The following is a 24947-nucleotide window of genomic DNA, read 5'->3' as shown; positions in this document are numbered from 1 at the left end:
TCCCCACTCTCCGCCACCCGCAGGCTCCTCGTGCTACTGCTCGGCGCGGGGCTGCAGGGGCCCGGCTCGGTGCCTGCATCTCCGCGGGGCGGTGCAGCCGGGACGCGGGGCTGCGGCGCCGCGGGCACCGGGAGCGGGTCCAGGCGGCGCCCCGCCCATCGCCCCGCCCCGGCTCCGGGCCGTCCAATCAGGGCGCGGCTCGGGCGCGCGCGGCGGCCAATCAGGGGCGGCGGGAGCGGCGCCAGGAGCCGGCGGGCGCGGAGCGAGCCTAGAGAGCCGGGAGCCGGCGGCGGCGCTGCGGCCGCGAGGGAGGGCAGCGGGAGCGGCGGGGCGCGCCGAGGATCGCTCCCCGGGCCGGCCCGGCTGCTCTCCCGCGGCGGCCTTCCGGCAGGCGCTCCGGACGGTGCAGGCGGCGTCGCAGGTAACGGCGCCCGCGCTCCGCGCTGGCGGGCGAGCGTGCCCCGCCGGGGGGGGGGGGGGCTCCGCAGGTGGAGCGGGCGGGGGCGGGGGCGAGCCGCCGCGGGGTCCTAGCGCCGCGGGTGCCGCCCCTCGCCCCTCGGGCCCCCACCCCTCCGCGCCTGCCTCGGTCGGAGCCCGGGGGTGGGGGGCGCGACATTTCCACCAGCCGCTGGCGTCCAGGGGTGGGAGGGGGTGAAGTGAGCCCGCCCGAGGCGGGCGAGGTGGGGGGGTCGTCGGGGAAGACACCTGCGACTCCCTCACCCACACGGGGACACTGTTTGCCGACGGGTGTCTTCTCGGAGGTGTGAGTCCCCGCGGCATCTTTATTGGCCCGAGTGGGGAGGCGGCAACAGGTGTCCCCGGGGACAGTGCCTTCCCCTCCCCCTTCCAGCCCTGCCCGCGTGAAATCCCGGCCCTGGCGTTGCGCCTCACCTTGGGGTGTCCGGAGACAGGACCCCTGCCTGGCCTCTCAGGCGCTCTGCCCGCTGGACAGCGCCCAGAGGCGGCTGGACCCGGCGGACCCGGGCTTTGGATGGAGTTTGCTCCGCGCGTTGCCAAGCAATTTGTTGGACACCCGCCTCTTGCTGGGTGAAGAAGAGTTGAAGATGAAAGAGAGACAGAGGGACAGACAGACAGACAGAGAGGGAGAATGTGTAAGTGCATCTGTTGCCCCTGCTGAAAGGAGCTCCCTGAGGGCTCTGGGTGAATCATTAACCATCGTCTTGTGCAGCAGCTCCTGGCCTCTGTAAGGGACAGACTCTCTCTCTCTCAGGCAGGTCCTTCATGCTCCATGTGCCTCACTCTACTAATCTGTAAAAGGTGCTGATAGATGATTGCATTTGCTCCATAGCGTTGTTTTGAGGATTAAATAAACCACTGCGGGGGGGCGGGGGGGGGGGAGACATCCAACACAAAGCTAAGTACCCAATAACTGCTGGCTTTTATTGTTATTCGGAGTGGATGGTCTTTTAAAGAATGAATCAGATGTATCCTAACTGGCCCGGTGACCATTTGGAGCTCTGAACTCACAGGGGAAAAATGCAATCGTTAATGTTACCTTTAAAGGAGATCCTTTAAAGGTAATACATCCTTTGAGGGATTAAAAAAAAGAAAAAAACCTGTTGGAATGGTGAAGATATAAATGGACTCCAATTAGTAATCGAGAAAAGCGTTGTAAAGCTTGAAAAATTTTGTTTTGGATTGTTATGAATGTTGCATGAGGAGAATATCTTGGTAACTTTGTTGAATGCTCATCTTTGATTGGTATGACTGATGGGGGAGGACTTGAAGGTTCTACTTTTCAGTCCTCGGTTAAAAGAGTTTAAAGAGAAGGGAAGGAGGAGAAAAACAAATAAAAAACCCAACCACACAACAAAATGCCAGCAGCTCTTAGAAACCTAAAATTGTAGTTCTCATGTTAGGCAGTAATTCCAGTGTGTGACTTGGGTGGTCTACTTCAGTTCCTTGCCACTATGTCACTTTTCTACGCTTTTCTTTTCCTTGTTCGTTTACCTAAAATATCAATGTGTGGCTGACTTACTTGGAATTCTGAACTTAGCATCCTACTTTATGACAAACCTGAAAGGACCCATCCAGATGTTCCATAAGGCAGTGTCAGTGGGACTCTGCCTGTCTTATCACACCACACTACCTGGGAAAGGTACAAAATGCGCATCTGCCAGGAGCCTTCGAATAAATCCATCCACTTAGAGAAAGTGATTATCTTCTCAGGGGGTAAGAAGCCCACTTCCAGATGCAAGTCTTTCAAGTGTCAAATTAATTCCACATCCTTTTAAGTTGTTGATAGGGAGACTTTTACTGGCTCAGAATGGGAGGATCTGAAAGCTTGCTGATGGAGGAGGGAGGGAGGTGTGTGGGGCACAGGAAAGATTGCTGAGCTCAGAGCCAGACCCACACTCTGTGAAAACTCTGTTTCTGTGGCCCATGGTTAGGAAACCTGGACAAGTTGCCTTGCTTTTCTGAGCCAAAGTCTCTCACTCTGTAAAATGAGGGCTCAGTTTTCTTTTTCTTTTTCTTTTTTTTTAAGAGGAGTTCTAAGGATGGTACTAATGAATGGAAAGTCCCCAGCAAAGTTCCAAGGACATAGTTACAGGCCTGTAGCATCCAAAGGGGATCCTGCAGGTGGGAGTCGATCTGTAATACCTAGGAACAAAAAAAGACTTGATTGAGAGGATAACACCTGAGCTGAATATAGAATGATAAGCAAGTTTCTTATGAAGATAGGATTGAGGTAGGATTGGAAGGAAAGAGCAGAGGAGAGAGACATTCCAGACAGAGAGGCAATGGGAGACCAAGTGTGCCGTAATGGTCAGCTTAGGCAAAATAACAACCCCCGTATCTCAATGGCTTACAAGGTTTATTTCTCACTTATGCTGTATGTCCAGTGCAGGTCAATGGTTCTGCTCCTTATCTCCTTGCATTCTGAGTCCCCCAGAGGCTTAAGAAACAGCCTCTTTCTGGGACAATACCAATCTCATTTATGGGAATGGGAAAAAAGAGAACGTGATAAAACAAAAATGTGGCTTTTAATATCTGCTCAGAAGTAGCAGATTACTTCAATTCTTATGCCATTGGCCAAGGTAAGTCACATAGCCCAACCCAGTGTCAGTGGTATGGGGAATGGTTTGTTTTGAATTGCAGACAGTGAGGCATGGCTGAGTAGAAGGGACAGTGCAGAAGTGACAGGACCAGGGAGGTGGCACAGAGCAGATGATGAAGGACCCTGGAACATGTGCCAGGGGTTTGGAACTTTATCTTATGGGCCAAAGAGCAGCCACTAAAGGGTTTTAATTTCGGATTTGACACTCTCAGATTTTTCGGGCTAAGCACATGTCTCTAGAGGCAATGTGGGTCGAAAACGAAGATAGGTAAAATTAAAGGTGAGAGATGGTGGGGGCCTCAATGAATTCAGCAGCCTCAAATCTCCCTATCTGTGATATGCCTTGAGATTCCACTGATATGAAAATTATTTCCTTCTTTGTAAGTCCTCTCCTCCTAAAATGCACATGCTCTCATCCTAAAGTCATTATTTCATAATGTCACCTAAAGCAGTGTTTCTCAAACTTCAGTGTGCCTCAGAATCACCCAGAGCCCTTGAGAAAAACAGATTTGTGGGTCCCACCCCTAGGATTTCTTAGTCAATACGTCCGGGGTGGCACCTGGGAATTAACATTTCTGACAAGTGCTCAGGTGAGGCTGATGCTGTCGGTCCAAAGTCCACACTTCAAAAACCATGGAACTAAAGGGAGAAATTAAAGATGTGGTTGAGGGAAAGGCCTGAATAGAAGGGCCTAATGGAAGGAGGAAGAATCTGGAAGATTGTAGCATTTTCCATTTGACGGATTTGCCGAAGGCTGGTAGTGGCAGTGGGGTCTGTAAGAGTGACTGAGTCTCTGGGTTTATATAAAATTGCAGATATAATTCTCATCTTAAGGAAATGAAAGAAGCTCGGATTCACAGAAGAAACATATGTGCTACTTTATCCCCTCCCTTTGTAATCCTGCCCTGACTCGCCTCCCCCATCCCCCCCCCCCCCCCATCAGGGAGCACACACCCTTTTGTTTGGCTCCAGACCTCTCACTCAAGTCTGTCAGCGAACTCCAGTCCTGATCCATCACAATTCTTGTCATCTCAGTTTTAATTTCTTCTGGAACCAGGGTTTGCCCACTGGGTGGACATCTGGCTGAATTTTAAAATAGTCGGACCAAGAAATTTCTTGCTTCACTTGAGGTCATCTTCATGAATAAACATCTGTACCATATGATCATGCAAACTGTGATCAGCCCTCCCAAGATAAATAACCCCTTGAGAACTCAAGATGTCCATAGTTTAGCTTATACTAATGGGTGGAACAAGTCGCAACAATTCCTTTAGCTGTGACTCACCACTCCTGTAATGAGAGAGCATTCCAAGAATGGACGTGAAGGAGAAAATATGTTGGCATGTACAATATGACACAAGAAATAAAACATAGTGAGGGTTTGTTTTCTTTTCACTATATTTTTCTCAATTCTGGGTGTAGAAAAAGTCTTAGCTCTGCCCGGGTTCAGATAATCAGTGATATGCCTGCTCACACCATGTGAATACATGAAATACTTTCAGAGTCAGCATTTTGAATGCTAGCCAGCAGGTTACAGTGTTTGTTTCAAGGAGGTATGACAGTAAGAGGGTCCACTGGGGTGTTGTGGGTAGACTGTACTAGAAATTATATGTGTATGAAATTTGTATAAAATAAGAAATGTCAGGGTGAGCCCAAACTATAAAATGAAGTAATATTTGAAAAGACCCTTTTCCTAATTGAGATTTGACAAACCACATCTAGAAGAGGTGCTTTCTGAAACAGGAGAATTCCCTAGGATTCTGCATACCTCCCGAGGTGGGTGAGAAAGTTTGGAACCATGACCTCTGACCAGGAGGCCTTAGGCCATCTCTGTTGGTCTGATCTGTTTCCCTCTTCAGGTAATTTTGGAAAGCCAGCTGTTTCACTTCCTCCTGCAGACTTGGCCTTCCCCTGGTCAGCTCTACAGTGAAACCCTATAGCTCCCTCAATCTCACGTCTCCAGGAAACTTGGGTCTAAAGTTGCAAAAGATGTAGCAGACAAAACCCCAGGCCTGAGTGAGAGTCAGTGAAGGAAGGGACACTTAAACTAGCCAGTAGGGATCTAAAATGCTGAACATATTCAGTAGAAAATGTTACTTTTCCCCCATTCGATAGTATTTATGAGGTAATTTGATATTAAGAAAAATGCACATCAAACCATGACATAAATAGCATCCTCTCTGTGTTTATGTTGAATAAATGTTCATTGTGTCATATATATATATATATTTTTTTTCACATCTCTAGCAGTTTCAAGAGGTAGGTTTCTTGTGCTCTCACTGGTTTTTGGAAATGGGATTAATGAGAAACAGTTGGGGCAGCCCAGGGGGCTCAGCGGTTTAGCGGCGCCTTCAGCCCAGGGCCTGATCCTGGAGACTCCGGATTGAGTCCCACATCGGGCTCCCTGTATGGAGCCTGCTTCTCCCTCTGCCTGTGTCTCTGCCTCTCTCTCTCTCTCTCTCTCTCTCTCTCTCTGTGTGTGTCTCTCATGAATAAATAAATAAATAAAAATCTTAAAATAATGAGAAACAGTTGGCCAGAGTTCTAGAGCCAGATAAGAGGAGGGCAAGGTTGAAAACTCAAAAAGCCCTTTGAATTTTTTATTCATTGTGTATACCTCCACCATCCCAGCCGGCCTCAAGCTAACCCCGACTTGTGCTCTGAGGTGGCTTTACTAACAGGTACGAGAAGGTTAATGTTCTTTGTGCAATATCCTCCTCATGAGTGTAAAGCTACTTTGCAGATTGCTGATGGCCCAGTAAAATCTTTGAAAGGTGGCTTCTTGGGAATGGCATTGGGCATCTTCTGGGTGCAAGGCTCTGGGGAAAATGTGAGGAATTCAGAGAAGTGTGATGCTTATTCTTTTGACACAGCCTTTAATCTGAAAGAGAAAGGACATAATATTTCTACAGAATTAATAATAGTTAGATAACAGGTTAACAGTATAATCAAAGGGGGCGCCACATGCTGTGAATTCAGAGACAGGAAATCTTTTTGGGGTTGTGCTGGGCTGGGAAGGTTCATGGAGGAGCAGTTGTGCTGGATTGGAAGAAGAAATAGAGTTTAGGTGCACACAATGGGTTTTAGAGAATGGGCCCCAGCTGGGTCCATTGGGTCTAATGGATCTGCACAAACTTACTTGTTCCAGGTCTGTAGCTAGACTTCTGTGTCTGGAATGAAGAAGCCAAGTAGGAGAGGACAGGGAAGTCTGAGTTTAGACCACTTCTTAAAGTCTTCCTTTCTTGACTGTCATGTGATTGTCTAATTTTAATATTCTGATGGTTCGTAAGCACATCCTGAAAAATGGAGCCACTTGGTGATTTGTGAGCAGATGAGTAACTGGACTCTAACTTGACCTCTTGACACATTCATTTTATTAATAGGGAAGCACTTTGGAGCTAAGGATGTCAAACCTCTTTATAAATAAAACCTAATCCTATCATAAACTCTTTCGAACTGGCAGGCAGTTGGTCTCGCTCTGCTTACGGAATGACCTAGGAAGGTCAAGCAGCTTGTTCAAAGTCACACAGGAATCCCCTGGCACTTCTGTGCTCACTGGTCCCACCTCCCCTGACATTTGGTGGTGTCTCACTTAGGTTGCTTTACAGATATTCACAGGGATGGGGGCATGAAGCCCTTGGGGCCCCTTCTATTTAATGAGGGCTTTCTCCATCTACTCTCATATCCCATGGAGGTCCTCAGCTGTAACCCCAAAAGACCCTTGTTAATTTTAATTTGGGGGTGGGGTAATTATACCCTTCTCTTTCAGGCTTAACCCTGGCTCTCACTGAAAGAAGTACCATTTTCGTGCTGTGGGTCTGTGCGTGCGCACACACACACACACACACACCATTTGAATGAACTGGCATTCTCAGCACTTTTTGTGCCAAATGCCAGCCAGTATAGCAGGATTATCGGTGGCTTTCAATCTGCCCGAACTTTGAAGTGAGACACCAGACCCTTGCCAGCTTGATAAAATCACTCCATTGGTTGCCCTTTGAAGTTAGCTAATTGCTTAAAAAAAAAAGTGAGATGCTTTAAATGAAAACAGATTTTATTCCTTTGTTTGCTTTAGAAACTGAATATGTTTGTCTGTCTTTCCTGAGTTTTTAAAGGAGAAAGATTATAATACCATAGTTAAGTGGATAAGGCTAGGGGGATCCATACATAGCTGGTGGTGACCAGCCTTTTCACTTGTACATTATTTAAGTGCATGAGACAGAGCCGTCAAAAATACAGTTTTACTTGTGTATTTTCCCAGTCGTGGCCGAACATAAAGTATTAATTTTTTCTACAACCTTCTTTGTCCCTACATTTCCTTCTACGTAAGACTCTACACGATTGAAAGGTATGAACAACTTTTGTTATTGAAATTATCAAAATCACTCTCCGTAGCTGCCATTCATCGAGTTTTACTGTGTTCCAGGTCTTCTGCTAGCATTTGACTCCACATGATCTTACTTCATTTCCTCCTCAACTCTGTGAGGTCTGGAATTAGTAGTATTGACGGGGTTAAGTAATCTGTCAGAGGTTGTAATGGAGATAGGGCCCCACCTGAACCTCTTAGTTCTAGAAGCTGTGGCTTTAGTCACTATTGTATCTGGAAACAAAAGGAAAAGTGCTCTAGAGAGTTAACGGTGGCTATCCACGCACTCTGGGCACAGAGATCCTGCTAGAAGGAAAACTGTCCTTGTTTTTGCTCTGGTGGTTCACATTGTCAGCAGGGCTGTTGAAGTTTGCTTATACCTCTCTTTTCTTCTCTCAACTTCACTTGCTTCTCTTCTTCTTACCTATTTCTTTCTCAATATTTTTGGTATTAGAGTATCATCTAAACTGGGGGGGAGGGGAGGGAGGCTGTTGGGACGATCCATTTGAGTAAATTCAGCATATCCCAGTCACTCACCAGCAGCCTCATTGGCCCAGGTGGGCAGAATCATCCACAGCAACCCCTCCAGCTGCACCATCCCTTGCCTTTTGGGGCCCTGGAGCTCTCCTGCTCTGCTGTCAATTGGGGTTCAGTTCCTGATCCCCGAGCAGGCCTTGCGGAGGCAGTTCCAAGGAGGCAGAGTCATTTGCTGTCACATATGAGACTCGGCTGAATGACTTGGCTTATCACAGCACAGTGCCCATGGGATAAGGGGCTTTGGTCTCTTGTCATTTGGTTACCAGTTTCCTATGAAGAGGACAGACAATGTGCAGTCAGTCCCGGCCCTAAGAAAGCAAAGTAAAGTGCATTTCTGTACTTACAGAGGGAAAAGTATGTTTCATAGATGGAGCGTGGTGAAGTGGTTAAGAGCATGGACTCCAGAGCCAGACAGACCAGGTTTGAATTGTGGTCTGTTTAACTTCCCTGTGTCTTAGTTTCCTATCTATAGAGTGGCAATAATAATGGTGCTTCCTTCAGAGAGTTCTTACTGAGGATCAGATGAATTCTTTAGATGTAAAGCCCTTTGAGACCAGTGTCTGGGAGATAGGAAGCATTGCACAAGTGTTTTATCAAGTAGTACGTAAAAAGTGGTAGGTGAACATCATTGTACATTGGTAGACAGTGCTCTGACGGATGAAGCTCACCGAACTGCTTTTGGAACGATGCTCCTGACAGGGGAGCTTGCCTTTTTAAAGAAGCATAGGAGAAATCTATTTGTATACTTGTCTTTTTGTAAAACGAACATGAGAGAAACTGTGTAGGAGGAAGAAGGAGGCCCGGGGTGCCTTGATGTTTTTGACCAGGCCTACTGCAAAGACAGAGCTGCCATCATGTTGGGTGGGGAAGGCTTCTGGTAGAGCAGCTGTGGAGGGAACGTAGCTGTTCAGTTATGGATATGGACCTTTGAGAGGCTTATTAAACATGGAAGGGAAGGTGCTCAGTGGGCACCAGAGTCAAAGGAGAAGCCAGGGCTGGACACATCTGCATGGGGTCCCCAGCTATAGATGGGAGCTAAAGCCACTTAGGGATTAAACTAGACCTAAGAGATAGGGCCCTGGGGGGTATTCTAGCTCCAGTGGAAAAGGCAAACCCGTTCTGCTTTTCCAGTGTGTTCTTTTCTTCATTCACTAGTGTAAATGAACTATCATGCTAGTGTGTCCTTTGGAGAGATTATCATTTGAGCTCTATAATGCTTGGACTTCAGAGTCCATAGACTAGGGTCAGATATAACTTGACCTCTTCCTACCTTGGTGCCATTCGGCAGGCTACTTAGACTTAATCGTCTTGAGTCTCAGTTTCCTGGAGATGGGAACTGGTAGTAAAAATGCCCATCTCAGAAATTTGAGAGCTCAGTGAGTGCAGCTTTATCAATGCTATGAGGCTGTTAATTGCTTTATCACTGTAAAATTCTCACTGTTCAGGCTGGCATGTTGGAAGTGAAGAGCGGTGACAGCTCATACAGTTTTAAAAACCCTTTGCATTTCCCCTGAACTGAAAACCACATTTTAATTTAACCCATACTGCTGTGGTTTTTTGGTTCTTCCTGAAGGTAAAAGAGGTCAACAAGGTACTGCAATAAATTTTGCACACATATGTCAGCCATGTATGCTTTCTCTGTAATTGAAACTGCACCCAGAAATCAAGTCTGGCCTGTGTGTGTGTGGCAGTTGGTTATGTGAATCGCAGATACATAAGCATTCAGAGACCTGAAAACTGAAATACAGAGAAAATGGATATCCTGGCCTTGACAGCATTTCAATATTGTACACTATACATACACTAACCTCATATATGCCCTTCGTCCTGTGAGCCGGGTAAGAAGGCTCTCGCTTTTTTCTAGTAAACTAACTGATCCTCCCTCACTGTTCTATTTATTTTTTATTTTTTATTTTTTTTTCCCTCACTGTTTTAAACTCTAACTGGACACTTGATTGGAAAATGCATCCAAGACACTTGACTTCACTCAAATAGTAAAAAGGCTCCCTGTCAGACCTAAATAAGAATCCAGAGGCAGGGAGAATCAGATTCTGCAGTCTTTCTCTAGATTCTCTAATTAGCATGTCTGCTATGTTTGCATTTATGGTTTATATGCTTTGAACTTGTGGCTTTTCTCTTTTGCAAGAGTTACCGTCAGTGAGACATCCACCAAGAGAAATATAACTATTAGTGGTGGCAGGACCAAATACACATCACGATGTGGTTGGTTTCTAAATCCCTGCTAGAAATTTTTGAGAAAACTTCTCCAGATGGAGGTGGGTGGTGTGAGGACTGAAGCAGAAAAAATAATAGGAAAGAGCTTCCAGTGATTAAATTTTTCTTTCTGGTCTTTCAGGTTGAGGAAGTGAAGAGAATAGGCGTAAACGGTGGGAAATTTCCATCAACTTGGAAAAAACAATAGAATAAATAATTCTTGGCCACGAGGTGAGAGCCCAGAGAGTCACAAGGTCAAAGGATCCTGTCCCATTTGTCTGTGGTGACAACCTCCCCCCGCCCCAAAAGGAACGCCTCACCCTTAAACAATGAAGTGTCCCTGGGAAGCTGAGCAAGATACATGCAAAGGGATTTTTTTTGTAATAATAAATTTATTTTTTATTGGTGTTCAATTTGCCAACATACAGAATAACACCCAGTGCTCATCCCGTCAAGTGCCCCCCCTCAGTGCCCGCCACCCAGTCACCCCCACCCCCTGCCCTCCTCCCCTTCCACCGCCCCTAGTTCGTTTCCCAGAGTTAGGAGTCTTCCATGTTCTGTCTCCCTTTCTGATATTTCCTACCCATTTCTTCTCCCTTCCCCTCTATTCCCTTTCACTATTATTTATATTCCCCAAATGAATGAGACCATATAATGTTTGTCCTTCTCCGATTGACTTATTTCACTCAGCATAATACCCTCCAGTTCTATCCACGTCAAAGCAAATGGTGGGTATTTGGGTATTTGTCCTTTCTAATGGCTGAGTAATATTCCATTGTATACGTAAACCACATCTTCTTTATCCATTCATCTTTTGATGGACACCGAGGCTCCTTCCACAGTTTGGCTATTGTGGCCATTGCTGCTAGAAACATCGGGGTGCAGGTGTCCCAGTGTTTCATTGCATCTGTATCTTTGGGGTAAATCCCCAGCAGTGCAATTGCTGGGTGGTAGGGCAGATCTATTTTTAACTCTTTGAGGAACCTCCACACAGTTTTCCAGAGTGGCTGCACCAGTTCACATTCCCACCAACAGTGCAAGCAAAGGGAATTTTTTATAAATCACATCATTTCAGAAGTTCAGCAGTAGTTATACTTTTTTTTTATATTTCCCAAGTTGTCTTTAGTGAGAGTGTGCTCCTTTTACTATAAAATATATACGTTAGAAAAAGAGATGCAAAAACGGGAAATTCATGAGGAGCGTGTAGGTGGGTGAGTTGTCACGGTTTAAAAGTGCTGAGTTGCTTGCATTTTATGACAAGGATTATTCAGTTGTATAAGTGGCAACACTTCCTAACTTATCTGCTCTCTGAATTTACGATCTTCAAAAAAGTGTGGGTGTCAACAGTACCTGTCACCCATCAGGACCCAAGACCCCGCTCTAGGAGAGCAGAGTCAGCCCTCAGTCAACAGATGGTTACTTGACTCTTGCACTGTGCCAAGCCCATCCAGTGTGCCCGTATTCCTGGCCGCAGTCCCCAGCAGTTGGAGACACTCTCGTGCCCCTGCCTCCCCTGCCTTCGTCCACAAACACGAACTAGGCATGTTTCTTGTTGGTAAGGGGCCTGCTGCATGAGGACAATGTCACCATCAGCCTGGGGCTCTGCTGTAGTTGCTCCCCGAGAGGCCTGAGTTTAGCATTAAGCTGGCTTGTTTTGGTTTATATGCCTGCGGTCTGTTTGTTGGAGGAAGAGAAAGGGGAGGGATTCTTAGAAAAGGGAAGGAGATATCCTTTGCGTTACTGAAAACGGAAATAAGGAATTATCAGTTCAGGGTCAGTGGAAGCCACAGTGCCTGGCTTCCTTCTGCTGTGCTCTTCTGGAATGATTTGGTTTTGTTTTGAACACTCTGAAAGTGACATGAGCTAGATAGATTGTTCTAGGGTGGAGCTTTCAGCAGGGAGTCCAGAGAACCCTAGGGGATTCATGGAGGGAACTTTGGCAAAGGTGCCTGTGAGGTACCCAAAATTATAAATGCATTGCATGTATATTTATTGGAGATGAGGGTCTCTGGCTTAAATTATACACCCAACAGGTTCAGAGAACCATACTTTTTTTTTTTTTTTTTGAGTTAAGAACCAGTTCTAGAGGGGAAATGTTCAAGTTTGAGTTGTACGTCTTGGCCTTGATCCTAACTAGAGAACTGTTTCTAATGGATGACATGTGCATACAGTGGATGTATTGGTGTAAATGTAAAACCATCATAGGTGCGCCCATGGGAGCCCTTGCTGCAGAAAGGTGAGGAAGGTTTCATTTCTTCAAGTGCTGGAAAGCTGGAAATCTAAAAATGCACAATCTCTGCATTTCTGTCTAATGCTTCCCATCCTCCTTTTTCTGTTGTCCTTGAGCTCACATTGAGCTGCCTTAACTCTGCATTAACTGAAGAGTTCGCTTGTTGAAGTGAACACCGACATCTCTTTTACTTGGTCTTCCTCTGGGTTTAAGCAAATCAGGTTGATATTGCGATGGAAGGTTGGATTTGGTGCAGGCCTTCATGATGGTGATGAGAGCAAGCATGGACAGTGACCTCCCGAGTGGCTGTTTATCTGGTGCCCTGCCCACAAATGTTGACCTTCCCACCCTTGCTTCTTGTCTCTCCTCACATTGTACATTCTCTTTAGGTGACCTACTCCACACCCATGGCTATCAATGACCTTTCCATCTGTGTTATTAATACTTATTTTTCATCCAAGTTCTTGGTCACTTTAACAGGCCCTAAGACATCTCAGTGTTCTTGTCCCAAAAGCCCATCAAAATCACTGGGTTTAAAACTGATGTCATCGTATCCCTACCACCCCCCAATCATTCTTCCCCATGAAGCCCTTCTGAAGGATGGTGGATGGCCAGAAACATACCTAGTTTTCTAGAGATCTTTTTTCATCCACCTAGCACATCACTACTCCCTCAACCTAAGTAAGCTTCAAATAGACTTCATCCCATGTCTTGATGAGCTTTCATTTTAAGTGGCTCATAAAAAAATCTCTCCTTTTTATCCTTTGTCTTGCAATGCCTGCTCACTGTAATTATTAGCCGTTCTTCCCACCCTCCAGTCTGTCTCCCTCATTGCTTCCAGAATGATCTTTTTGAAATACGATTGAATCATACCATTTTCTCATTTAGAATTGTTTAATTGATCTTTGTTACCCTTATAACAAAACCCAGCCTTCTTGGCGTAGCTTACAAGGCCCTGTGTGACCTGATTCCTAATCTTTCCAGCCTCTTGTCCTACTACCCTCCTGGCTGATTTCTTCAGTCAAACTGAGCTGCTTGTATTTCAGAAAACGCAGCACGCTTTCATTTATCTCCTAGACTGTACGAACATACCACATTTTATTATAGCTGTTTTAAGTGAGGAAACTTATAAGAACTATTACACGTCAAGGTTCTAAGTCATGTACAAAACACTCTAGCTCTGCATCACCCCATCCTTGCCTCCTTCCCTATTCCTAACGCCACCCCTGAATCTCAGGCCATCCCTGAACTTAAACCTCATTTCTTAGCCTCATCTTCATCTCAGGCCATGTCTTACTCTTATCTCCAGATCCAGCCTCATCTCTGATACATACATTCTCCAGGGTTTGGGATCAGTGATGAATGATGATTCAAGAATGGGGCTGGGTGGGAGGGAGGTGTGGGGATGAGCATAAGAGACAGGGATGTCTGTTGCACATATTTTTGGTACCAAACTGGTTTTGCGTGGTAATGCACCTATTTAAACATGGTTAAGTAAAATGGTACCCTCTAATTAACCATGTTGCATTGTTCTGTTTTGTGGTTACAGATCCCATGTTGCCATCTTGAGATCTCCTTTTTCCCTGCCCCGAACTAATTTCCGTTCATCTTTCAAGCCCCTGCCCAGGTATCACCTTCCCTCATTAATTCTTCGTGAACCCTAAGATTGGGCTAGGTGCTACTCCTCTGTGTGCTTATGGCGCTGTTGAATTCTTCTGGAGTAACCTGATCACATTGTATTGTGATTATCTTTTTATTTGCCTGTCTGCCTCTCCAAGGCAAGGTCTGAGTCTTAGTCCTCTCTCTATCTCTAGAATTTCACTAGAACATGGCTAGCAATAGGAGATGATGAAGAAGTCTTATTGAATGAATGAAGAATGGATGAATGGATGATGTCCTGTGGCAGTCAGAATTCTAAGAACCTGCAAAATCTCAGTGAGCACAAATAACCCACAGTCCAAGAATATTTATTAGGTCACCTCTTCCATTTTCTGTGTATTTGGGAGTACATACCAGTACTGGTTCCTAGCTAGGTTTAGCCTTCCTCTGTTGGCTACCTCTTAGGCACCACCTCAGATCCTCTTAGCTCTACTTGCTTCTGGGTTTCTTTGCTGACCAGCCCTACTGGACTATACCATTTTACCATCCAAGGCCATGTTGGGCTTACTCCCACCACTTTTGGACTCAGATAAAGCATCATCCTGTAGGGAATGGAATCTAGCTTTCCTGTCTGCTGCTGAAGGAGCCAGACAGTATACCCCCAAAGTATGGGGGAAGTTGGGTCACCACAGAATGCAGTGTGGCCCAGTGGGGAACAAGAAATAGGCAGGAGATGGCAGATTTTTTCCCTCTTAGAGCACTGCTCCCTTTGATGGAAACTTCTGGGAGGCTGCAGTCTCTACCAGCCTCCCTGGGGGGTATCCATTGTGACCAAGTGAGAAGTTTTGTTTCTTGTGAAGGTGTAACTGGTCCTACTCCACTTCATATTTGATTTCAGTGTCTCATTTCCTTTTCTAACTCCAGCTTCCCTGGGATTGCCATTAAGCACTGGTCTAGAAGCTTAGTCTCAGGCTCTGATGTCTAAGGAACTCAGCCTAAGACACATTCAAACCTACCATTATTTTCCTAGAGAAATAGGGGCCACTGTAGGTGGAAGAAGAGGGAGGAGCACTATAGATCAGATAGTCTCCAGTGTATGGATCTGACAGGGCTTAGCTGGGAATCTGAGCCTTCAGCCATGCATCCCCTGCCCTCCCTTCCCATGCAGCATTGGCTGCCCTCATTTAGGGGAACTGGACAGATGAGTCTATTAGTAAAAGACCCATCATTTGAAGCATGTGGATCTGGTCCCTGTGTAGGCTGGCCATCATCTGTTCCATGATTTCCTGTTTTTAAAAATCTTTCTAACAGGGGATCCCTGGGTGGCGCAGTGGTTTGGCGCCTGCCTTTGGCCCAGGGCGCGATCCTGGAGACCCGGGATCGAATCCCACATCAGGCTCCCGGTGCATGGAGCCTGCTTCTCCCTCTGTCTGTGTCTCTGCCCCCCTCTCTCTCTCTCTCTGTGACTATCATAAATAAATTTAAAAAAAAAAATTAAAAAAAAAATCTTTCTAACAAAAAAAAAATTGGGGATCCCTGGGTGGCTCAGTGGTTTAGTGCCTGCCTTTGGCCCAGGGTGTGATCTTGGAGTCCCAGGATCAAGTCCCACATTGGGCTCCCTGCATGGAGCCTGCTTCTCCCTCTGCCTGTGTCTCTGCCTCTCTTTCTCTCTCTCTCTGTGTCTGTCATGAATAAATAAATAAAATCTTAAAAAATATAAAATAAATTAAAAAATTAAATATATCTTTGGATGTCAGTGATGCAGCAGAATATTATACGGCTGAGAAAATTGATCCAGTGAGGATGTATGTTATATTCTGAGTTTAAAGCCGAGCTTCACCACTTACTGCTTGTGTGGCTTTGAAAAAGCTGATGCAAGTTTCAGTTTCCTCGTCCGGACGTAGGCATTAGCAAGAGCACTCTCCCGGAGTGGCTGCAAAGATCAGATGAGATAATGCACAGAGGCCCTCAGCACAGAGCCCTGTAGAGTAAGCTGCCAGAAGCTATTTGCTAGAGTTATTACTATCCTATCTTTAAAGTACAGCTTGAGAGTGATAGTTAATTTCTGTATAGGAAACAAATTTAAGGGGATATTTTTTAGCCCTTCAAGGTTTTATTTGGTTTCCAAGAGGTGTTTTCTTGGTAAATCTCAGGCCAGTTGTAATCTTGCTAAAACAGGTGGGAAGACACGCTAAAATCCTTCCACAGAAGCAGTGTTTACCTGTTACATATTTTATTTTGTTGGACGTGTGAGAATCACATATGGTGTGAGACAAGTTGAGTCTATTTCTGGTCTTTCAGGTATTTTCAAGGTTGCAAATAAGTTTCTATTAATCCCAAATTAATGAATTTGTGGAAACAAAAGCAGAAAGGTTTTACAACTGTGCTGTGTTCGTTCAGAGAATTTGCGGCAGGGAAGATCCCAGGAAATAGCCTGTTGTTCCTTATCTGGGGTGAGTTTCAGTTTGTGCCAGGTGAAAAGAAACGTGCTTCTTTCATTGAAGTGGTAATGGGGATTAACAGTGTGTACACTGGTGATTTTTTGCCTTCCTGTACAAAGTTGTATGAAGAGTCATTAAACTTTAAACTGTAATCACGGTTTGTTATTAACTATTTACAATGGGGCTTCGAGTCTAGCTGCTTTTTTCTATTCCATAAACACTTGTCACTTTCCTTGCATGTACCTGGCCTTGAGCTTTGGGAATAAGGTTGACAAAGGGCAGAGACCGTCCCTCCAGGAGCTGACTCCAGTTAATCTTCTTAGGGTCAGCAGTGACCATGCAAGCACCCATAATGTCTCTCCACAACATTAGACACTAGAGAAACCTACCTTCTGGAGAGTTCTCTTGCTTTCATGAACCCAGAGGCCTCTGGTTTTCCTCTTAGTTCTCTTGCTGTCCAGCTCTCTCACTTTGAGCATCTCCATTTTTTCTTCTCACCTCCCTGTTTCCCCATTGGTTGGCCCTTTCCAAGACTCAGCCATCTTCTTTTGTCTTTTTCCTCCTCTGTTGATAACCTGTTCCCTCGCTTGGCTTCATGTATCATTGTGTGTGTGTGTGTGTGTGTGTGTGTGTGTGTGTCTCAAATCTAACTTTTTACCCCTGATTTTTTTTCTAGGTCCCAAATCTCCATTTTCTGTACTCACCCTTTTGTTTCACAATCCTTGAATGTTAGCACATTCCCGAAGAAAACTCACTGCCCACCTCCACTCCCAATTAATTCCATGTTCCTCCTTTCCTTAGGGTATTTCTCAGGCCCATCTCTGCCCTCAGTTTGGCTACCATCCTCCTCATCACCCAGGCGTCATTGTATTTCCTTTCACTGTGGTTTCTTTTGTTCTGCTGAATGGAGAATAAGCTCAAGGATTCCTATGGCTGTAGGCATGTACTTCCATCTTCTTTCCCAATCAGGGTTTTCTCCTGAGCATTTGACATTTCCCTGCTTTTTGTTAAGTGTGGATGAGTGCTGGAAAGATGTGTGTGGAGCTGCTGGATTGCATGGCTCTAAGGGCAGCATTCCCATAAAGAGGCACCATTGCCATTGCATTGCACGTATGTGAATGGTGCCTCCCAGAGCTGTGCAGCGCAGTGCTGCAGGGGTGTTAGAGCGCCAGGGGATGGAGAACTGGTTAGGGTTTCTGGGCAGGGGGAGGGATGCTGACAGGTAGAGTGGCAGGGAAAGAGTTAAGGGAATTTGGCAGTGCAGCCAGGAGGAAAGTCGTATTTCTATGAAAGGGGACATATGGGGAAATAGTTTTTCTCTCCGTCCTTTACCTGAGAGAATAAATCTCTGTTTTTCTCGACAAATCTGCACTGAGCTGACTTCATTTAGAACCATTCACCAAGCTGGAGATCTGTGGTTTAGAGCTTAATTTTCCTCTAATTCTTGTTATTGTTGATAGAGGGAACATTTGTAGGAATTTCTGAAATGAAGGTTCCACGTTGCTACCACTGTCCCGATAAATTGGGATAATCCTAGATTCTCTTGTCACAACTGGATTCTTTTAGATAAGGTCTCCTCCATATGGCCCAAAGGGATTGGTGACAGTGCTGGTCACACTGCTGCCCATTTGCTGAAACAGTCGGGATGATTTGGACACACCAGAAGTGGGAGGAAACAGGTAGCAGCAGTGTCCACTGTTCAGGGACCATCGGAGTATCTGTCCAGGCAAGTTGCTGTCTTCACTTGCACAAGTTGTGCCATGCACCCTTCACAGACACTGCTCACATGGGTGAACATGTGGATGGAGTCCTAGAGTTGACCTGTGTGATGTCCCTGCCTCCCTACCTTCTCTTGGTAGGCATTTCCAGGGCAACTAATGCCTCACATCCAGCTGGCCAGGCCATTTCCTATGTCAGGCTGAAGCTCACAGCACTACTTCCTTTCCCCCGCTAAATTTCTAAGGTCTCCCCCTTCCCTCCACTTTCACTTCCTGAATGCCATGACCACAGGAATGAAATCAGCAAGTTCTTGCCTTGTCTCTGCCAGGCTAACTCCTACTCACCCTTAGTAGAAATAATGATGGTAATAGATAACATTAATGGGATGCTTTTTTTTTTTTTTTTAAGATTTATTTATTTATTTTGGACGCACGTGTGGGCAAGCCAGGGGGTTGGGGCAGAGGGAGAGGGAGAGAGGGAGAATCTCCAGCAGATTCCCTGCTGAACGGGGAGCCTTACTTGGGGATGAATCTCATGACCCCGAGGTCCTGACCCGAGCTGAAATTGAGAGTCAACACCCAACTGACTGAGCTGCCCAGGCGCCCCAATGGGATGCTTATTATTCCCTGAACTGAAAGTCTCACATACAGTATCTTTTTTCATTGTCATAGGACTCTCTGAAACTATTAGGTAAAATTCATATTTAGAGAGTTTGAACCATGATTCTCCTGATTATAATTAACAACGAGGGGCGTGGCCTGCCTGACTGCAAACAGAACTTGTGCTCTGAATCAGTGTGCAGTTCATCTTCCTAAGACCCATGCTTGATATAGCCTTTTCTAGGAAGCCTCCCTAGGCTCCTTTGCCCCTGTGACCCTTGGTCATCCTCCATAGTAACCCATGCTGTCATTCAAGTTCAGAGCCTCTCAGAGGTAGTGGAGAGAGACCTAAGTTCCTTCCTTTTTCTGAGGTTCCCAATATTTTAAAGACTGAAGAAGTTCCAAGACAGAGTCAGAAAATATGACTTTTCTTGTATATTTGCATTTAACCAAATTCAAGCTTTTAATGCATATTCATACACAGAAACCCACAATGAAACAATTTTGCTACGCACGAGCTAACTATAGGAATTATAAATGCTGGCCATTAAACCCTCTAGGCAGAATGGTTTGGTCATGGGGAATGAATTGAAGATTGTAGGAAGCACCTCTTTCAATCCTTTCAGTATATTCCCATGACTAAATGTGCCTAAATATGTGCTTCTACTTTTAATAATATTAAAGTCCTTGGGGCACCTGGGTGGCTCAATCAGTTAAGCATCCAACTCTTTTTTTTTTTTTTTAATTTTTTTTTTTATTTATTATTTATGATGGTCACACAGAGAGAGAGAGAGAGAGAGAGAGGCAGAGACATAGGCAGAGGGAGAAGCAGGCTCCATGCACTGGGAGCCTGATGTGGGATTTGATCCCGGGTCTCCAGGATCGCGCCCTGGGCCAAAGGCAGGCTCCAAATCGCTGCGCCACCCAGGGATCCCAAGCATCCAACTCTTGATTTCAGCTCAGGTCTTGATCTCAAAGTCGTGAGTTCAAGCCCCGCATTGAACTCCCACTTAAAAAATATACATACATTCAAGTCATGAGTATGAGGTTGTTGACTAAGTGGCCTTTCTGACTTCTGTAATGTGTATTTTTCTATCCCTAAAACTATCACAGAGTCAGGGGCTGGCATTACATTGTAGGCTCTCAATTCTTGTTGGGTGACTGAATGAATGAGTCCATGATTGCTAAAGAACAGTCTGAGAATTTAGAATGATTTTGGAGTCCTAGCACTACCATTTACTAGCGCTGTGACTTTGAGCAAGTTACTTAATCTCTCTGTTCTCAGCTTTTGTCATCTCTCAAGTGGTGATATTACTAATAGTACCTACTGCGGAAGGCTGGTAGGAAGAACAAAGGGGGTGGGTGTGCCTCATCAGATGATGGAAGTGAGCTTGCCCCCGAAGAGTGCTTGGGGCAGGGTGGGGGAGGTAGGAGTAGGTCTGTGGGCATCATAGTTAATAAAGGGAGAGCTCCTCCAGCTGCTGCCCTGCCCTGCCCTGCCCTGTGCTGAGCCTCCCCAGCCGGCCATGCAGAAGACTGATTGGTGGCTCCAGGGGAGCTGCCAAAGCATCTGACTGTTGTCAGGGCCCTCACCCTTTCCTCATTCTGCTGCTTGATTGACAGCACCGTGCAGACCTTACTTTTGGAATAATGCTGCAATCTACTGACTACTCTCACCCACATTGTCTCACATAATAATTATTCAGAATTGTAAAATTGCCTGTGGTTTCAGGAAATTCCTGTCTTTGTTATAACATGCCTGGTACCTGCCCCTCTCCTGCTGACAGAGTTAGCACTGAGGCTATTTGCTCCTGGAATTACTGAATTCTTTAGCAGCATTTTCTTCCCTTCCTTTTTCCCCCCTCCAAACCTGGGATTCCAAGCATCTCATGAAGAACATTCTATTCTAAACTTTTTCTGTTACCACGTGGCCAGGTATAGAATGGCCTGGCTTGTCCAGAACCTCTACCTCTTGCATGCCCATGTGTAGAAGAGCAGAGCACAGCAGCACTCCCTAACTTGGGCTCTCTCTCCTCTTTGCTGTGTGGTTGGAGTCACATAGTCCTGGGATCTGAGTGGAGCTTTATGGTGTGCCTCCACACTTCCAACGCATATGAGAATATTGGCCACCTTTCTCTTTGGCTACGTTTCTCTCTAGATGATCCAATCCATTCCGTGTACCGACAACTTTCCAGTTTACAGCTCTATCCCTGAGCTCCAGATTTGCATGTTTACGCAGTTGGCATCTTTCTTGGATGTCTAATAAGCATCCCACATGCATCACATTTAAAAATAAATATTTATTTTACCTCTAAATTCTGACTCTTTCCCTCAACCCAGTAAAATGGCAGTATACCATCCAACCCAGTCCTCAACCAGAATCCATGAGTTACTATTCCACCTTTGTTCTCCCTACATATGGCATCCATCAGAAACCTGTAGTCTCTACCTCCAGTATCTATCTCAGATATACTGCATTGTCTCCATCTTCATTGCCCTCACCCAGATTCTGGCTATTGATTTTTTTTTTCAGGATAAAAGAAATTACTTTTGTTTTCAATTACAGTGTACTAAGTGATGTTAGTTTTATGGTATCTTTATTACCCTATACACTTATAATCAGTAGTAAGTTCTTAATGCTTTGACAAAAAGTTTTAAAGATCATAAAACAATCATATTTTTCCTTTTTTTAAGATTTTATTTATTTATTCATGAGAGACACACAGAGAGGGGGTGGGGGGCAGAGACACAGGCAGAGGGAGAAGCAGGCTCCATGCAGGGAGCCTGACATGGGACTCCATCCCAGGTCTCCAGGATCAGGCCCTGGGCTGAAGGCGGCGCTAAACCACTGAGCCACCCGGGCTGCCCATATTTTTCCTTTTGATTATGAAAATTGCTTTGCATAGCTTCAGCTTACATGGTCATTTTTTAAGAAAAAAATAATTTTAAAAATTGTGTTCTAATACGTATAAAATTTACCCTCTTAACCATTTTTAAGTGTATGATTCAGTGGCCTTAAGTCCAGGCACATTTTAGGGCAAGCAACCTTACCATCTATTTCCATAACTCCTTTCATCTTTCAGAACTGAAATTCTGTACCCATTAAATACTACCTTTCCACTCTCCCCGCCCCCACTCACTTCATCCTCTAGCAGCCACCATTCTGCTGTCTATTTCTGTGAATGTAACTACTCTAGGGACCTCATATAAGTGGAATCATATGGTATTTATCCTTTTGTGAACAGGCTTATTTCACTTAGCATAGGTCCTCAAGGTTCATTCACATTGTAGCAGAATTTCCTTCCTTTTGAAGGCTGAATAATATTCCATTATATCTAGACACCACATTTTGGTTATGCATAACTCCATGGATGGGTACTGGAGTTGTTTCAGGCTCCCATTACCTACCTACTTACCTACCTACCTACCTTCCTTCCTTCCTTTTTATTAAAAAGATGCATTTATTTTAGAGAGTGTGCAAGTATGAGTGGAAGGAAGGGAAGTGAAAGAGAATCCCAAGCAGACAGCCCATTGAGCACAGAGTCCGTTGACATAGGGCTTGATCTCATGACCCTGAGATCACGACCTGAGCTGGAACCCAGAGTTGGACATTCAACTGACTCTGCCACCCAGGTGCACCTTCAGGTTGCCATCATCTTTCATCTCAACTATATGAAAGATTCCTAATTGTTCTTTCCACTTCCACTCTTTCCCCTTCTAAACTGTTCTCCACTCAGTTTCTGCAAAGGTGAATTAAATTTTGTTGTTCTTTAAATCCTACATTGACTTCTCATTGTGCTCAGCATAAAATCTGAACATCTTGGTTTGGCTTGCAAGACCCTGTGTTCCTAAAAACAAATTGCCTTTACAACCTGTTCTTAGGCTTCAGTCCTCCTTGCTCTCACTCTGCTCCCAGTTCAAGATTTTTCTTGTTTGTTGGTTTGTTTCTATCTCAGACTCTGCCTTTGGTTCCCTTTACCTTGAATACTTTCTACTTCTTGTCCAGTCATGCTTGGCTTCTTCTCATCCTTGAAATAGTAATTAAATATCACTTCTTTAGAGAGATACTCTCCTGTCACCCTAATAACTAGGATCCCTTGTTATTCCTTGTCTTAACCCTGTATTAATTTGTAGGTACTTTACTTAGAGTGGACTTGTTCTATTCTTTTTTTCCCCCCTCTTGAAGGCAGGGTCTGTATTTATCTCATTTACTTTTGTATCCTGAACATCTAGCAGGTCTTTGCTAATAACAGTTTGGTGGATGAATTAATAAATATCCTATTTTAAAAAAAGTTTTAGGGACACCTGCTTGGCTTAAGGTGTGATATTGGGGTCCCAGGATCAAGTCCCACATTAGGCTCCTTGTAGTAAGCCTGCTTCTCCCTCTGCCTATGCTTCTCTCTCTCTCTCTCTCTCTCTCTCTCTCTCTCTCTCTGTCTCTCATGGATAACAAATAAAATCTTAAAAAAAATAACTTTTTGGAGAGAGAAATCCTATGTAGTATGTGCCAAAGTGCTACATGAATAAATTTGTGTTCTTTTGGTATTATATTATTTTTTATTTATTCCCTACTGGGGATAACAGTTGATGTCATTTGAAGTTCAGTTCATTATCCATACTGGGAAGTTATTTTTAATTTTTATTTATTTATGATAGTCACACAGCGAGAGAAGAGAGAGAGAGAGAGAGAGAGGCAGAGACATAGGCAGAGGGAGAAGCAGGCTCCATGCACCGGGAGCCCGATGTGGGATTCGATCCCGGGTCTTCAGGATCGCGCCCTGGGCCAAAGGCAGGCGCCAAACCGCTGCGCCACCCAGGGATCCCATGGGAAGTTATTTTTAAAAAAGGTTTTGTCCCTCAAGATTTGGAGCTCTTGAATAATTCTCCTCCCATTTTAAGCCCACAAGATGAGTGGGTTCTCCATCCAGAGCATCACAAAGTTGAAATTAAGGGTCAGCTCACTGTATGCTCATTTGGAACTCAGTCTTCTTCAAGCATATGCTTGTTGTTGGTAGGATTCAGTTCTTTGTGGTTTTAGGATTGTAGTCACCCTGTGGTCATCTTTGTCTCAGCAACGGAGAAACCTTCCTCTCACACTTTGAATCTCACTGCTTCTTTTGCTTGCAGTGAGAGAAAACTCTGCTTTTAGTTATCCCAAGGTTAACTGTTTAGCAACTCTAACTGCTAAAGTTACAGATCTGCAACATTTCTTTTACTGTGCCGTATGACATAATCTTGCGAGTCGAACAAGGTATTGGAGATCTTGGGGGTCATCTTAGAATTTAGCTTGCCACAGTTAATCTAGAATTGCATCCATCTGCATGTATCAGAAAACCTGATTATAGTAGTTTAAACAAAAACATTTTTTTTCACATAAATATAGAGATGAATGATTAAAGATAATGGATCAGTATCAATAATGTCAGGGCCAATGACTATAGTTTTCTTGTCCTTTCATTTGCAGTTGCAGTGTGATTATCATAGTTCCCCTCATCATGACCATATTCAAGATAGGAAAAAAGAGAAAGGGAGAAGGATTGGGGCTGCATGAGCATTGTCTGTTTACTGCATGGAGATATGTAATGCAAAGCAAGACAAAGTGAAGACAAAAAACACTCTCAGAACTTTAGTTCTCACCATACCTCCCTCTATATCTCATTGACCAGAACTTGGTTAAATGGCCACCCCTTGGTGCAAGGGAGATGGGAAGGCAGGAATAGAAACTTTTTTGCTTGGCTTAACCAATAACAACCCATCCCCTGGTGCTGGATCAGGAGAAGAAATGGATGTTGGGGATCCAGCTAACACATTTGTTATACCTATTTTCTGAAAGGCAGAATGTGGTGTTGTGGGAAGAGTACAGAAGTTAGAGTCATGAGACTTGTGATCCTTTTCCAAATCTGTCATGGTTCACTGTGCAACCTTAGGTTAGTCAAGCAACCTCCCTGAGTCAGTTCATGTCTCTATCAAATGAGAAAAATATGTTTCACTTATCTCGAGGTTATTGTAAAAATGAATTGAAATCAACCACGAATTGATTCGATGCAATTTTTTGCATCCTGGGAATATATGTTAATTGTAATTTTTTGGTCAATACTTGGTATAAAAATAAGAGTATATTTCCTTGATTCCAAGAAATGTGTGTATGTGTATATGTACATAT

The 24947-nt window shown here is 44.7% G+C and overlaps 1 protein-coding gene across 5 annotated transcripts in view; it reads left to right on the top strand.

The window, feature by feature from the left end:
• The first annotated feature begins 270 nt into the window (after positions 1-270).
• Positions 271-24947, top strand: part of STON2 (stonin 2) — a 144425-nt gene continuing 119748 nt past the window's right edge. For 2 of the 5 annotated variants that reach the window (XM_072762176.1, XM_072762173.1), the window contains exons 1-2: positions 300-421; positions 10339-10427. The gene's annotated coding sequence lies outside the window, so the exon portion shown is untranslated. Of the gene's footprint in view, positions 422-10338; positions 10428-13975; positions 14054-24947 lie in introns of all 5 variants that reach the window. The other 3 variants (XM_072762175.1, XM_072762174.1, XM_072762172.1) reach the window with 3 other exon arrangements.

This window comes from Vulpes vulpes, chromosome 6 (genome assembly GCF_048418805.1).
Source record: "Vulpes vulpes isolate BD-2025 chromosome 6, VulVul3, whole genome shotgun sequence".
Taxonomy (NCBI): domain Eukaryota; kingdom Metazoa; phylum Chordata; class Mammalia; order Carnivora; family Canidae; genus Vulpes; species Vulpes vulpes.
Note: the sequence above shows the minus strand (reverse complement) of the source record. Positions and strands in the feature narration are given on the sequence as shown.